The sequence below is a fragment of the Rhinolophus hipposideros genome (assembly GCF_964194185.1).
Source record: "Rhinolophus hipposideros genome assembly, chromosome: 2".
Classification (NCBI taxonomy): domain Eukaryota; kingdom Metazoa; phylum Chordata; class Mammalia; order Chiroptera; family Rhinolophidae; genus Rhinolophus; species Rhinolophus hipposideros.
Window position 1 is genome coordinate 56770380 of NC_138048.1, and position 17879 is coordinate 56788258.

At 35.8% G+C, this 17879-nt stretch overlaps 1 protein-coding gene across 2 annotated transcripts in view; it reads right to left on the reverse strand.

The window, feature by feature from the left end:
• Positions 1-15202: 15202 nt before the first annotated feature.
• IL1RAP (interleukin 1 receptor accessory protein) overlaps positions 15203-17879 on the reverse strand; it is a 133209-nt gene continuing 130532 nt past the window's right edge. For both annotated transcript variants that reach the window (XR_013994505.1, XR_013994506.1), the window contains one exon: positions 15203-15856. The gene's annotated coding sequence lies outside the window, so the exon portion shown is untranslated. The remainder of the gene's footprint in view (positions 15857-17879) is intronic.

Consider the following 17879-nt stretch of genomic DNA (forward strand, 5'->3'; position numbering starts at 1 on the left):
AGCTGGGTATGTACTTTTAGGATGACAGTTTTATTTTTTCCCTCAGTGCTTTGATAACATTATTCCAAAAGTCAGTTAGCCTCAATTTTTTCTGATAAGTTCACTGACAGTCAAAACTACTTATTTTGTCATAATCTTCTGTTGTTTTTCCCTTTTTATAGGCTTGTGTTTTCTTTTAATCAATTTGAGCACTTTAAACACACAAATTTTAAAGTTATTTTCTTATTTTTCTCTTTCCCGTGATCCCATACGTATACATTTACGATTTGTAAGTCTGTTGTCTGCCTTTGTACTTTTCATCTCTGTAAGAACATCTTCAGTGGTCAACTTCCTAGAGAGTCTCACCCACATTCTAGTTACTAGACATTCCTCGATGGGGCATTTTGATAGTCACCTCTGCCTCGCCACTATGGCTAGTCTGGTTCCAATTTTTGTATCATGTTTTTATTTTATTTATTTATTTATTTATTTATTTATTTATTTATTTATTTATTTATTTTTAACTTGGTACTCTTCCAAACAATTCAGGTGGTATAAATTTCAGCTGCACAGAGGTATAGAGCTCACAATCACAATCTTATAAAATCACAATCTTTTACTGGTGACTTCATTCATGCTTGTGACTTCAGGAGCCATTGCTCAGTAGGCAGAGATTTTAGATATTTTAGGACCCTACACATACACACAACAGCATTTATTTGACTCGTAGTTGATACTACAAGGCCAGCTATAGTCCTCACTGTATGTGGGGAACAAAGTCTTGACCAATTTTTTTTTAAAAATTCAAGCTACTACTATATATATCCTATTCTCCCAGAGGCAACTTGGCTTCAACGCTTGCTCATTGCTATGGCTCTGGGATTATTTCTCGCTTTTGGCATCTAGATGTTTCCCTTTATTACTTTATAACCTATCTAACTGTTGTTAATTTATTTTAAATACATTAGCCAGCATTACTATGTGTTCAGATTCAGAACAAGAGCTTGTACTCTATTAAGTCTGCCCTTTAACCAAGAAGTCTGGCTCTTTTATTCCCTCAGTCTCAGCCTCTTTTTGAATGTCTCCCTAATCAATAGCCGTGGTCCCTGTGAGCAGATATTATCATCATATGTTAGCAGCCAGTTTATGGATTTTCTGCTCTTGCACCAGTCTAAATTAGTGAGCTTACTCAAAACAATCTAAGTCAGTTTCTCTTAGTAAAGGCAGTTGGCTGAGACTTGAAAAGATGTCAGGCCTGGTAGGCACTGTTATAAACATATTTAATATACTATGTAATATAAGTCTCAAACTGACGAAATGAGAAATAGATTGGATAGCACTTAAGAAGTAAGAGATAGTGTCATATGATAGATGTGCAACAACATTTTTTTGAAAGAGTGAATACCCACATACACACATCAATGAATGAATGGCCTATGTTTTCATATAGGCTCGTTGTTCATTTGATTTCAGCAAAAGCTTCTCTGTTCCTCAATTTCCTCAACTTTCAAATAGTGAGAATGAAATTGGTTCAGCCTACTTCATAGGTTGTTGTAAGAATGGAATCACAAAGAAATAGAGTATGTAGAAATATTTTGAAACTGTAAGATATTGCATAAATGTGATTTACTACTATTGTTTTTGTCATAACATAATAGAAAGTTATATTTTGATTCACAAGACCATTTTTATAGTGTTATAATCTGTGGTTTGTGACAACAAAATAATAAAACTTACTAATCATCAAGCCATTCTTGATCATATTTTATTATTATGTCAATGGTGCCAAAAATATAAACAATCATTTAAGAGTCATGTTCATTTGAAATATGAGAAAGCAGCCTGATTTGTGAAGAAAACTTACTCTTTGGAGCCAGATTTCTCTGGTTTCCAAATATTAGCTCTGCCACTTAAGAGTTGTTTGATCCTGAGCAAGTTAATTTTTTTCTGAATCTTGGTTATTTAATTTTTGAAATGGGCATAATTACATCAGCTTTTTTTTTTATTCCCTAGGATGATTGAATGGCATGATATATGTGAGAGTGAGTAGGTAAATATCCTTCATCTCCCTCTCTCTCCTGTCAGTCCCTTGCTGTTTCCCAACACAACACTTTACAGTAAATTTCAAGGTCAGACAGATTGAAAAGAACTATGCAGTTAGAAGAAAATATTTTACTCTTTTTAAAGAAAACACTGTCCATAAACACAATTATTGATAAAGTACACAGCTCTGGCTTTTTTCATTCGGTTTTATCAATATAAGCCATCAGAAATGTGCTTCAAGAGGTGGTCAATGTCTGTGGTTAATTGAACTTCATGGCCAATCACTATGGCCTATTTCATGGAATTAATGTAATTCCCCAAGTAATTTTGAATGTGGATATCTAGTCTAGGATTTTCCAGATGAAGGTGCGTATAGAAAAACAATGTAGGTGTTATAGACACGCTGTTGATTATGATTCTGTTATACTCCAGAGAAAAAGTTCGTGCTGTCTTCATTTTCTCTCTTTTAACTCTTTAAAAGATAACATGTTTCACAAAAATAACTAACTTGGCATGTTTTTGATATAATTTTCAAAATTAGAAAGTAATAATTTCAAAATTGAAGTTCTCTTTGTGCTTTTTGTGGATAACCTTTCTCTGTTTAATTCTGGGTTGTTGAGTTAACAATAACTGATTAACTGATTTATAACTCTGAATAAAAATGTGAAATTCTGAACAAACTATGCTGAAAGCTCTTCCTAAGTGTAAGCAGTTTGATAAAATGTAATACGAAGCAGACTTCCTTTGAAGTATTTTGATTTAAGACTTTTCTTTGTTTCTCTCAAGGACAGGTTTTGTCTTCAGAATATGTGACTTGTGTCAAATATGGAAACTGTCAGAATTGAATGAACCTTTAATTGTAGACTTTGGATAGCCTTCACCAGGAAGAAAAATTTTTCCTTAATTACCTTTGGCTAATTATGTCTGCATTAATGGCCTGATTGCTGTTATTCATCATATGGGAAGCATAAACAGAGGGTTAGGACTGAGGAGAGCTTAGTCCTACACAAGGTCTTTTCTCCCCACTGTCTAAGAGATTCGAAATTCATTGTTCCTGTTATGGGTCCTAGAAGGCCCAGTAATTCTCAGCAGCTTGAACTTTGATTACTAGACACAGGACTTCTGACTTTCTATCATATAAAGTAATTGTGTTAGTCATGACTCATTTATTTGTAAATGGAGGATACTAGTTCTGACTGTTTTAGGGGGAAAGAAAAGGAAATTTATTGGTTCTCATGACTGAAAAGTCCAAGGATAGAAAATAGTTTAGGTGCTGCTGAATCCAGGGATTTAAAATAGGTTTTCAGGAGTCATTCTTTTTTCATCTTTTTGCTCCTCTTTTTCTCTTTGTTGGCTACATTCAAGTGATCTCTTCCCACAAAGTGAAAAAAAAAAAAAAAAAAAAAAGTCTTAGCAACTCCTATTGTCTCAGTACCCCATCAAAGGACCATTTTCCTTTCTGGAAATTCTGGTGGTAGTCCCAGTTCCATTTCTTTGGACTGATTTGAACCATACACCTTTTATAAATTAATTAATGAGGACAGAAAAAGACTACTGAGTGAGCTAATATCATGTTCCCTGTTCTGGATCTGGATCTAATCCTACTCATAAAACAAGGATTGAGAGGAGAGCTGGGTGCCCTAAAAAATCAGAATGTTATTACTGTGAAAAGAGGGAATGGCTACTTGGTTGGAAAAAAATATCTTGTCACACATTTGTCATGCATGTGATGTTTGTCTTGAGTCTCAAGTAGTGAACAAAAGTTTATAAGGTGAATGAGTAGTTGTAGGAGGTAGAGTAGTGGGCATTTGAGGCAAAGGTACAGACAGACTTTGGAAATTGTATAATAGATTAGAGAAATGGGAGTAGGTTGTGATGGCTAAATCTCACAGTAGTCACCTCCATGTACTATCACTTCTGACATGGCAGGGCACTTGAAGCACTGGGTTTTCCAAGGACAAAGCATTTAAAAATTATACTGCATTAATTTGTAGAATAGAAAAGTTAATGCTCAACAGTAATTGAGGATGGCTTGCTCATTATTTCAAAATGGCTTATAAAGTGCCTACCATGTATGAGACTTCGGAGAGTATGGAGAAACTAAGCAACGACAATAATCATTTTGTCAAGGAACGGTTAATGGGGCACTATAAAACATGTAAACACATTACTATATATAGGGAAGGAAGGAAAAAAACTGGTTCTTACTTTCACACTTCCATCAATATGGGTCAAGAGAGAGCCCCAGAATTGCTTATATTCCTGGAGAGACTTCTGAATCTCTCTAAACCCAGCATTCATAACCTCACCACCTTTTTCTTCCTATAGAATATTGGGACAAATCTCATTATGCTCTCTGACCCTGTTTGCATCAGCTATGACCACAAAACGCCTATGACGTTCTGGTCATCCCAACAAAATTAAACTCTCCTCCTCAGAGGTCTCTTTATATTCCCTCTCCCCAACTGGATCCAACTCCCATCTATTTCTCTGCTGGAATCCATCAGACTAATTTCATCATAGGTTACACATGAACCCAAGCCTCCCAGAACACCTTCATCTCCTACATTAGAATCCAAACATGGTTAGGTTCCTCCCCATTAATGACCTCACTTCCTTCCCCTCTCCAAGCACTACACCACTTTCACCAAGCACTCTGGAACTTCTGGTCTGTCATCAGCAGAATTTCTGACATTATCTATCTCTTGTATGTCAATCACCTTCTCTTCTTACTCTAATAAAAGTTGGTTTGCCCTGAAGATACTTTTCCTCCTCCAGCATTCCCAAATAGTGACTGTTTTCTTCCAATATCCCATACAAAGCCAGCCTGTGAGTAAAATAATGTCCTCCTTTCTTCTTGTTGCTGCTTCTGGACCATTGTCCTTACTTCCTTTATAAAATCCTCCAGCTTTAAATTTCATGTATATCACCCAGATTGCCTCTTGAATGCAATCATATACCAACCTCTGATCTCTCCACCTCATTTAGGTACTTTGGCACCTGGCTTACTGTCATTCCCTCAATAGCACTGCCTTAATTTTTGGTGACTAAAATATGCACATAGAATATATTTCCAATACTTTAGCCACTCAGGTTCATGATGTTCTTCCCTCCAATTGGCCTATCTTCAATCTACCTCACTTCCTATTATTATCTTACCTTTAATGTTATGAGACTAAATAATTTCAAGTTCTTCATAATCTCAATTTCAAGAAAAAATGCTCAACATCACTAATAATCAGAGAAATGCAAATAAAAACCACAATGAGATATCACCTCACCCTAGTCAGAATGGCTATCATCAATAAGACAAATAAGAACAGGTGTTGGAGAGGCTGTGGAGAAAAACGAACCCTCATCCACTGCTGGTGGGAATGCAGATTGGTGCAGCTGCTATAGAAGGCAGTGTGGGGGTTCCTCTAAAAATTAAGAATAGAATTACCATATGACCCAAAAATCCCTCTCTTGGGTATCTACCCCAAAATTCTGAAAACATTTATCCGTAAAGATGTATGTGCTCTGATGTTCATTGCAGCTTTATTTACAGTGGCCAAGACATGGAAACAACCAAAGTGTCCTTCAGTAGATGATTAGATAAAGAAGATGTGGTACATATATACAATGGAATACTATTTGCCATAAGCCGAAATAGTGCCATTTGGGACAACATAGATACATTTTGAGATTATTATGCTAAGCAAAATAAGTCAGACAGAAAAAGTCAAGAACAGTATGATTTCACTGATATGTGGTATACAAAACTGCAAACAATGAAAGAACAAGATAAACAAATGAAGAAACAAAAACTCATAGACACAGACAATAGGTTAGTGGTTACCTGAGGGTAAGGGGCAAAGGGGGTGGTAAACAAGGGTAAAAGGGATCAAATATATGATGATGAAAAGAGAACTGACTCTGGGTGGTGAACACACAATGTGATATATAGATGACGTATTACAGAATTGTACACCTGAAATCTAAGTAACTTTATTAACAATTGTCAGCCCAATAAACTTTTTTTTTTAACAAAAGAAAAGAAAAACAAAGAAAAAAGAATTCACTTTCCGTCTGTCATCTCCTACCTTTCTAGTCTAGTTGAACTAGTACCCTTATTTCAACAACATTTTGACCTTACAAAGACCTCCAATCTATTGATCTTACAACTTTCACTATTTCTTTTTTTTGTTTTTTTTGCTTTTTAACAGAGATAACATGAATTTATTTTTTGTAAACCCAGGTAAAACAAAAGATACCATATTTAATGTATATAACCTTAAAAGATATGTCTATTTTTCCTGTTACTTCAGCCTCAAGCAGCAGTGAATTACCTCATGTCCTCACTTCACTCTTTATGTGACTTAAATTCCACAGTCAATCAACATACGCATTCCTTTGCAAGCATTCTCATTCCCCACCCTAGTTAAACCCATCTTTCCACCTACTTACCATCTGCACATGTGTAACCAAATGTGGTAGAGACAAACACATAAACATGCTGACTGATTTCACATCAATTTCATGACCACCATCCTCGAGTAGACTCTTCTTGCTCCCCAGAAATAATACCACTTTTCCCAGGACCATTTACTTTCTTCCTAGATGAGTGTTTCATGTCTGGTCCTTTTGTCTCAAATATCCAATACCCAACACCTCTTTACCCATTCTCACTCTAGACTTATGTCCTGTGGTGGACCCTACTCTGGGCGCCATTTGTCACGTGGGGTGTCATACAGGGTTTCTGCTCCTGCTCCCCACATAAGAATGCAAGGCTTGGTGAGGCCAAAAAGGAACACCCACAGAGCTATAGGTAGGGGAGCCACACCACCATAGTCTCATAGGTGGCTGGGTTGGAGACACAGGAAACAGGAGACACATGATCGGCAACCCTCACTCCGCCGCTTGCTAGCTGAGCCACCATCTTCTTGCTAACCCCCATTTTCCTGCTAGCATAGCCATAGCAGTTATATTAGTGGCCAATGGCTCACTGGTTACAACTGACGGCCAACTAGCCACAGCTGATGGCCATCCAATCACAGTTGATGGCCATTTACTACCTGAGCCAGCACCTTTCCACATGAGGCCAAGAGCCTGGAAACTTCACTCCTGGCTCTGTCCCGAAAACTTATTATCTTGACAATATTTTTTCATTTAGAAAGTAATAGAAGAGAACCAGAAAATGTAGTTCTCAAATTCCAGCACTACATCTCACCTACCAGCTTCACTCACCTACCAGCTTCACTCCTGTTGCTCTGAACTTTGCTTTATTTAAGGAAACCGTTCCACCTGTGCACGCGAATCAATTCACTCAGGGTCATTCTTCCAGTAATTTTCTTTTCTCTGTCTTGCATCTCTAGTTTTTGTTCTCTACCTATCTATCTCTCCACATGCAGCCAAATATGGGTGATGAAAAACACACAAATCTGCTAACTTAAAAATCTAAATCTCTATTTTTCCCCCGTATCAAAATTGCCACTCCATTTTATTAGTTTCTTGAGCCAAAACTGTGAATTGATCCTTTACACCTCCCATAGTTTTATATCCCTCATCTAATATGTCAGAAAATCCTGTCAGATCAACTTTTAAAAAAATGTGTGGTCTGTAACCCCTTCTTAACACTCTTTTGCTAACATGCTGATTCACATCTCCATCATCTCTCACTTAGTTTACTGCAGTAGCCTCTCTCCTCCATTCTTGTTCCCTCAGAGTTTATCCTTCCCAAAACAGGCAGAGTGCCCTGGTAAAATATAAGGAATATCAAGTCACTCTTTTGCGTAGAACCCTCTGATAGATCCCAGATCTAGATATCTCCTGTTAGCTCCCTCTCTGTCTTTATCTACCCTATTTTTTGCCCTAAGAGGCTGGACTTTTGGGGTTGAATCAACAAGATTCCTTGGTCTCTGGTTTCTGGTTGGATTTAGTAATGACAGCATTAGCCAGAGATTGGTGGACAGAAGGAGAAGGAGGTCTAGGTCTTCCTCCTGCATCTATATGGTCAACAAATGTTGGGTGTTTACTGAAAGCCACAACTGCTGCCCATCGTCCCACTCTATACAAATACCCCTGGTTTCTTATTCCCTTGGCTACCTTATACCTAGGATACTAATGCCACCCACTGTTACTAATATTGGATACGATGCCATCTCATTTTAGGTTTCTTAAACCTGTGTACATATTTGTGAATATAAATTTATTAAACTATACTTAAATTTCCTAGTTTATGTATACCATCTGTTTCCCGCTGGTACTATGGATAATAATAGATTTGCCATTTCACTTGGAATAAATGAAGGTTCTCACAATGGTACAAGGACATACATTATTGTCACTTTGCTTCAGTGCCTCTGACTTCATTTTCTATTCTCCCACATGCTCCCTGTACTTCAACCACAGAAATCCTTGGTCTTTTTTTTAACATCTTAGGACTTTTATACTTTGCTATTAAGTCTGTTCACCCCTCTACTATCTTGTTTAGATCTTCACTCAAAAGCTATCTTCTCTTTGGAGCTTTCTATGAACGCTATTTAAAATTGAAAGTCTACTCTCAACATTCTTAATCCCATGTCTCTGCTTTATCTAAATGTGTAGAACCTATCACATAAATATGTGATCTAAATGTGTAGAACCTATCACATATAATATTTTACTTATTTATTTAATTTATTTTCTGTCTCCTACTACTAGAATTTAAGCTTGAGGAAAGAAAGGGATTTGGTCTGTTTTCTTCACTGATGTGTTTTGAGTTTTTATAGTAGTGCTGGGTAGAGTAGATGATCAATAGATGAAAAAACAGGAGAAATGTTATGAGAGATTTGATAAGAAGAAAATATTTTCTGTTGGCAGTATCAGGAAAATGGTATTTAAACTGCATGTTGAGAGTGGACATGTGAGATGAGTAGGAGGGTTTTCCCCGGAAGTAACAGCAGGAATGACATCACATGGATGGAAAACATTCAAGAAACAATCTTTGAGTTGGATTGGAGTGTTGAGTGCATAGATGGAAGCGGAAGAAAAGTAAGTTGCTGAGGATAGGGTCAGGCCAGAAAATAGGGTGCCCCAAATATAGAGCAAAACAAACCAAAACAAATTTTATGTTGTGAGAAGTGAGATGCCACAGAGTCTCTGAGACTTGAAGTGTCATAGTCAGAGTTGTATCCTACAAAGATTGATTTTGTGATGGTGTACACAAGAGTTTGGAGAGGGGAGAATGGAGTCATTGAGGGAAATTAAAAAGCTATTATAAGAAGTGATAAGTCCTGACCACAGGACTGGTTATACCATGGAGAGGAGGGCTATAAAACATATAGTCTAGTAAGAGTTTATTGACCCATATATATATACACATATAAAATGCAGGGCATTTGGAGGAACTGATCTCTTAATTACCAACTGAGCCTGAATCAACACAGTACTTAATTTTATTTTTCAATATCATCTGGATTTTGAAACAATAACCAGGCTTTTTTTTTTTTTTCTGCTTGACTTCATTAGTCAGAAATACTCTATGGTTACACTGTAGGTAGAGACAAATAGAGTGTTTATCACAGCTTAGTGTCCTGTCATTTTGAGTCTATTTAATGACAAGCTAACAAATAAAACATCTGTCGGTGAGCATTCTGCTGATTCCAACATCAGCTGTTACTGCAGATAGAGTGAAGCAGGGATGGGAGTCCTTAATGCGAGTGTGGTGACCAGGACAGGCATGGCACAGCTGGGGCTCTTTCCACTCTTACTTGGTCATGGATCATCTGTTCTCAAGCAATGTCAAGAGCTAAATTTAGTGGTGCTAGGTGTGGTATTGGAAGTCCCAGGATTCAATATTGGAATTCATTTTATATAATGGTGAGCAAAAGCCTAAAGCGGTATCTTCTAAAAAAAGAAAAAAGAAAACAAAACACACTGCATCTACAACAGAGGAGAGATGGAAGAAAAAGACAAGGCTCTATTACTTTGTCCACAGTAATAGTGGTCATGATAGTTAATTTATTTAAGGAAACATTAATGAAATAAAAAACTGCTATGTACTAGCCATTGTGCTAAATGCTCATCTTAGGGATTCAATATATATTTATCTGACCATGGAAGCTTACAGAATATCAGGCATAAGAGATCTATAGAAAAGTATAATTCAATAACAAGTATAATATGACAAATACAAGTACAGAGGAAAGAACATCTGACTCTGCATGGGGAAGTTTCATAGTCTTGAAAACATTTGAGATGAACTTAAAGCATTGAAAGAGCTCTTAGGTGGAGGTGGAGAAGAGTGGTCATCCCAAGTAGAACTACCATAATATCAGCAAAGGCATATAGGGCACAAAAGTACATGGCATGTTCAAAAAACAATGTTTAGTGTGTATATAACTTACATTCTTAGAATTCTTGAGAAGAAAAGAAAAGAAGTATTTTGAAAGAATTTTTGGAAGTAGGATCCACAACAGTTGGCAATCAATTGACTCAAGATGAGTGGGAGGAGAGTTCTCAGATTTGTTTTTACTATGTGCAACTCAACCAGCATTGTATGCGCTTATGAAGAATCATAAGCCCCTAGACATCTAACTTTGGATTACTTGGAAGGAATCGTGGAATCGTGGATTTCTTCATGAAAAACATGGGAAAGTCTTGCTTTATTATTATTACAACAACTCTTAGAATATCAGAAAAGCACATAGTTATTCTTGAATTGGATGATGGGGAAACTATGGCACAGTTAGTGATTTACTCAAGATCTTATAGCAAAAGACTTGTGGTTTGGATTAGAACTCAGATATCCTAACTGCAGAGATGTTGCTGTTTACACTCTATGTAATTTCCAAATCTTTCTTTTTTTTCTTTCTTTCTTTCTTTAGTTCTCTCTATCCCTCCCTGCCTCCCTTTTCTCTTTCTTTCTTTCTTTCTTTCTTTCTTTCTTTCTTTCTTTCTTTCTTTCTTTCTTTCTTTCTTTCTTTCTTTCTTTCCTCCCTCCCTCCCTCCCTCCCTCCCTCCCTCCCTCCCTCCCTCCCTTCCTTCCTTCCTTCCTTCCTTCCTTTGGGCGTGATGAAATATGTGGACATATATCACAATAGGAATCCGCGTGGGGTTTGTATGGGTAAATGACAAGGGCAAAAATCTTTTAAGAAGATAAAAGGTAATTTTTTTTTCAATCTAGTTTACAAAACAGTGACCTTGAAACTTGAGATTAAAATTGGTTTAGAGAATTTGAAGGCACCAGAGTTGAACAATGAACAGGCTCCATGTAAACTTAATGTATCTCCTCACAGCCACTGGCCCCAGAGAGTGAGAGAAAACAGATATGGGAGAACAGAACTTCGCTGTTAGCTTTATAAGTGAAAAAATGCATGTTACAGGAACTAGGTCTAAACACACAAAAGCATTGTTTAGACCTAGTTCTATTGAATAGAAGCCTTGCATATTTTAAATGTTCTTCCAAATATCACTAGACCGTGGGTGCTGGTGTGTATATATGTGAGGAAGAGAGAGGCTTATTTAAGCATTATCCAGCAAGCCAAAGAAGCATAGAATTATAATATCCTACAGAATTTCTAATCAAACTCCATCCATTTGAGGGTCTCAGAAGTCTGAGATACACAGTAGAAACAACTTGATTATTAATATATAACAATTTCAGTTCAAAGTTAAGACGAAAACCTGGGTGACTCCAGAGGAAGCAATTACTTTCTCATCCTTCTTCTTGCACTGGCTACTTTTTGGAATAAACAGTCATTTCTAATAGCTTTAGAGGAGAGCCTAGAATAAAAGTTTTATTTCAACACTAAAACCCCAGACCAAGAATGTGGTTAACCAGCTCCATTTATCTCATCTATCTGAAGCTTTCAGAGTCTGCTGCCTTTTTGTCCAGTAGAACAGAATGAAGAGAGGGGGAAAGGAGGGAGTCAAAAGGGAGAGTAACAGAAAGAGATACCAAGACAGCAAATGATGTAATTCTTCCCCAACGCTATAATCTTTCACCAAACAGAAGACATGTTCTAGCTAGAACAAGACAGTGAGCTCTCATTTGAGTTGCAGTGCCACTACAGTGAGTTAGCTTACCAGGTTAGGGAAGAATTTAGGAAGGGTAAGGACCAATCACTTTCCTTTTCTGGACCTCAATTTATTCAACTGAAAAATGCAGTCGTCCCTCCATATCTCAGGGGCGTTGGTTCAGGACCCCTGCAGATAACAAAATCTGCAGATGCTCAAGTCCCTTATATAATAAAATGGCGTAGTATTTGCTTATAACCTTCGCACATCTTCCCTTTAAATTATCTCTAGATTACTTATAAAACCTAATACAGTGTAAATGCTAACTAAGTAGCTGTTATACTGTATTATTCAGGGAATAATGACAAGAAGAAAAAGCCTGAACATGTTCAATATAGACAACCATCATAGGCCTGACTACATAGTACACATCAGCAACGCAATTTTTCCCCCTGAATATTTTTGACCACAGTTGGTTGCATCCATGAATGAGGAACCTATAGATATGGATGGCCAAGTTTAAATGGTTGACTATGTTACAGTGCTGCCTTTAAAATACGTCCAAAAATTGTTTGATACCCCTCGGTTCAAGAGGTGGAGCTGAATTTCCCTTCTCTTGTGTTTGGGCTGGACTTAGGGACTCATTTCTAACCAATAGAATACTGCAGAAGTGATGCTATGTCACTTTGGAGATTGGGTTATAGAGGGCGCTGAGGCTTCCTTCTCTCTCTCTCTCTCTCTCTCTCTCTCTCTCTCTCTCTCTCTCTCCCGGATCTCTTGCTCTGGGGTAAGCCAGCCAATGTGCCATGAGGATACTCAAGCAGCCCTATGGAGAGGTACATATAGCAAGGGACTAAGACTTCCTACCAACACCAAGGTGCCTGCAAGTGGAGGTGGATCCTACAGGTCCAGTCAAACCTTCAGATGACTGTAGCGCTGGCTAGCAGTTTGATAACAACCTATGAGTAACTCTAAGGAAGAACCACTCAGGTAAGTCTTCCAAATTTCTGACCCACAGAAAATGTGAAATAATCAATATTTGTTGTTTTAAGCTATTATGGAAGTAATTTGTTAATGGTAATACAAAAAAATAGTTATTTTTTTACTTCTTACTCTTTCAGAGACGATGATTCTTTTTCATTTTTTTAAATTTTAAACTTCAACCTTTAGAACCATTTGAAATTGTATTGTCTATTATTTAATTTTTATGTTATGAAAGATTACAGTTAGACCATATGATCTGGAAAGTACCCCAGTATTCAGAAGGTAAGGAATTTCTCTTGAACCTCATCTTTTTCTGCAGCTTTCTTTTATAAAATAATAATAATAATAATAATAATAATAATAATACCACTATCAAACATGCAATTTACAGATCTTAGAAGTTCACATTTATTATATAATTTTATCTTTACAACAATCCAATGAGGTAGATATTATATTATTTCCATTTTATATATGAGGAAATTGAGAACTTAAGAGCAAAAATGTTCGATTAAAAGCCATGTAAAATAACTGGTACTCTAATTCAGGCCTTCTGACTCCAACTTAGTATTTTCCCACTATAGTAAGAGCCCTTATAATAGAAATGATCATTTAATTTCATTCCCCAAACCCTGATATCCATTCCACAATTTAGCTGTCCAATCTGATATTTGAGAATTTTTATATATCTTTTTTTCTCTTTTATATTACTGAGATTTGTAAATGAGTCTTCTTAGAAATCATCTAATGGACTTTGCCTACTAACAAAATGTTATACTTTTTACCACATGTATATAATACTAGGGTTCTAGCTCACTTTGGCTAACCAATTAGTAACTACACTGATTATCTCAATAATCTTATTATCTGCATTTTGTTTTTCTCATATATTATGTAATTTCAAGTAAGATATGAAAATAAAGGCCTCAAATCCCAGTATTTGGCAATGAGTTATAAGTTTTGCACTTTAAAAAAATATGTTGATTATAATATCAGGTTTTGTGTGTTTTTTTTTTTTTTTTACCTTTTTCCCCTCCAAATTTACAATATGTCATCTTTGATTTTTCATTGAAATAGTTGCAAATATTATAAGGATACTTAAAGCAGTTATCATTTACAAGAGTACATATCTGAATTATTTTGGGAGATTTAGTATTCTGGAGTAGGCCTCAAATATGTGCAGTTTTTTAAAAGATGGTGTTCAATATTGGTTAAGAATCACTTGCTCAAAGTGTTTTAAAACATGGTATTCAATTATAAATTAATTGCAAGAATGTGGCACAGTATTTGACGATAGAAATATAGTACGTTGTTTTGTAGGCCTCTGTGTCTGAAATAAAAAAGAAATACATATCAGATTAGATTTTATTTTGTGTTTTTCTTCCAATAAAGCAATGGAGTATTCAAATCCCCATCACTTAGGAGTAAGATAACATAGCTTATGATCTGAGTTCAGAATTTATTTGGAATCTTCCACGAGCCCGTTTCAAAGAGCCATTCTTTCCATTTAAATATTTTAAGAGTTTTGAGTTGTTCAAGAAAAAAAAATTGTAAATTATTCTCTAAAGAATTTTGAATGTGTCAGTTATCTCCTCGCTTCATTAGGAAGTAAAGTTTTTTCTTTATTCAGTATTATAACTTATTAACATAGATCATGGCTTCTTAAGCATTGATCTTCATCAATACAAAGAGAGCTTTTCCTCATGATTGAATGATACTGCACAATGTTAGAAAAGTCATATAAAATTCAAATCTTTAATACAAACAGAGAGTCCAAATCACAGAGAAAGCAGATGCATAGATAGCAGCAGACTTCATAATACCCACTTTTTGTCAGCTTTTGTCTCTTCCTTTGTCTGAGCTTTAGCACGTTCAGTTTGAATTCCCTATTTAGCTCTTCGGATAAATGGATCAAGTGATGCTTTCTAATGACCATGTTACATGCTCTGTTGTGTTCTAAATATCTTCAATTCTTCTGAGGCTCCCTGAATATTGAAAAATGAAATGGCTCATTGGCAGATAGTTTGAGCAAAGCCACTGAATGGAAATTAACCAAATACAAGAACTTTCCAACTTTTAAGAATGCTTCCTCTTAAACAGGAACTGTAATTATTATTGTGTATTCCATCAACAGCTTTTCTTTGGGGAACATTTATATACAAGGTCAGGCCAACTCTTTTCTATACATTTTTGTTGTTGTTTTGTTTTGTTTTTGTTTACAGATACTAACTTGGCACATCGGCAAGGTGAGGTGAGATGTTGGCCACAAAGTCCTTCTCTGTTTGAACGTCTCTTGCCTCTTCAGATGATCTTAATATCTCATTCTTAGACAAAAGCAGCAGTGTTCATCAATCATCATTTCATTTATCTCTTCCTAGGAACACAATAAAAGTGCATTTCCCAGCTGTCTCTATGACTATAGTAGTACTCATTGGTAGTTTTGGCCAATAAATTGCAAGTGAGAGTAGTAAGAGTAATATTTAGGCTGAAACAGAACAGCAGGAAGCCACACATTTCAAATGGCAAAGCTACAAAAAAGTAATCCCCTATGCTGGGCATGTAGCATAAACAAGAAAAGTGTCTTGTTAATAAGAAGCTACTGAAATATTGGGGTTATTTATTAGCACAGAATAGCTTATCTGATTCTGATTAAGACACATGATGATCACAGCAATCCTACCAGATTCCAGATGTCAGTGCTTGATGTTTCATGTTTTAGAAATACACTCTACTAACCACTCTTCTATTCAACTGTCTCCTTGTGCCAAGGCAACTCCAGGGGCTAAACATGCCCTACATTTTCATCTATTGCCTGTAAACACCTTGTTAAAAGGATGATTCGCAGTCCTCCTTGGCTGGAGAAAATCAGAGCCTATAAGGGTAAAAGAGGAGTTAAAGAGAGATAAAAATTACTTGTTCTTAAACTTTTTGTGCATCAAAATCACCTGGGAAGTTGATTCCTAGTGCAAATCTGCCCCACTCTAGAGAATCTATGTGGTTAGTTTTGCATGGGGTCAATAAATATGCATTTTAATGTAAACCCAAAATGGACCTGATGTGGATGCATAATGATCTGAAGCCTTGGACTTAAGAAACCTTGGACCAGACACTAATAAGACTTTTTCCTCTTATAACTTGAACAATAATATACAAAATATGGGAAGAGTTTGAAAGAATTCTCAAAGGTAATAGTTTGACCCATGGCAAACCTTACTGAAATCTCAAGGGTACAGTATTAAAAATGCAGACTCCCAGACAATGCTCAGTACCTAATAAATCAGCCCCTCTGGGGGAGGGCCTTATCTGGGATCTTCACTGTAAGATGAACCCCCAAATGATGCTTAGACACACAAAAGTTTGAAACCATTGCCAAAGGAACTCTTTGTCCTTCTGTGCATACCTTTACGATTAGTTTATTATTTGTGGCTTTTTAAATGAACATTAGTTCAGGAACATTATTTTTATCAACCACTTCAACTCTTCACACTGGAAGTGAATATATTATTAATATTACTATAGTTTTTACTAGTTATAAGAGGATGTAATAGAAACTCACAATGTAAATCACAGCTGCTGAAATATTAAATTTCTTTTGCAAAGTAAATAATGAACATATTTTTATTTTTCCTTAAGACAAATACAAATTCTTTATTTCGGGAAAAAAAATTATAGCATGATCATAGAGTATAGAGGACACAAAAAATGACTCTACTTTTTAAATGCTAAAATGAATGTTATAATATTCAAAATTGAAATCATATAAATTCATAATGACAAGGCCAAATGATACATCAGACAATTGATATGACATTTAATTAGCTGCAGTGGGTTTGCATTAACTGCCTTTTTTGATTTGAATGTATAATAGTTCAGATTAAATAGTTGCAATTAGGTGAGAAGGGAAAGAGAGGGGTAAAAAAAAATAGGTGGCTTTGTAATAGAAATACTTCCTCTTGAATCTTATAGGAATAGTTCTAGAATTGGCACTGGTTAGGTGTAATAACCCTAGATTAGAAGCCCAACCCTATCGCTAATTGGCTGAGTGTCATTAGAAAAAGCATTTAACCTAGATAATACGTTCCCATTTTATACTGCTTTGGTGCATTTTGTTAGAGTAAAAAAAAAAAGAAAAAAGTGATGAATATGAAATCAATTTGTAGACCATAAATCATTATGCAAATGTAAGTTTTTGGAACATGAAAATGATTTTATTATAGGTATACTACTGGCCAATACTTATTGAGCAATTATAATGTGCCAGATACTGTGCTATTCACTTACATGCATTATATCTTTTAATGCCCATAAAACCCAATGAGGTTAATCAAATTATCCCCATTTTAGTTAGCAGGAGATTGAGGTCCAGATATCCCGTGGTCAGTTAGGAGAGAAGCAGGACTCATATTCATCTCTACTTGACTTAAAACTTGTAATCCTAAATAGGCTATATTCCCATGTAAATAATATCCATTTAACCCATAACCATATCATTTCAATTATGAATATTCATGACCCATGAGGAAATTTTCTTTCTTATTATCATTTGCCTTACTGAAATATGGCACTAGATATTACATTCATTTGCAGAATGTTGGGTCATAGCCTAATAACATAACCTCCTAGCCTTTCTCCATATAGGAAAAGTATGGTCTATTATCTTTCTGACCCCTGAATAGCTAATTTAAAAATTCATGACTTTATACTGCTTACACTGAACTTATATTGTAAGTGGAAATTGATACAGACCAAAATTTAACTTTTGAGAACACCATGATTATCTTGTTACTCATTCATAATAAGAGCTTATGTTTCATTTTCATTCCTTTGCCAGTAGTCCTTTCATTTATTTTTCTTCACTAAAAAATAATTCATAAAGGACAAAAGTAATTTCTCAG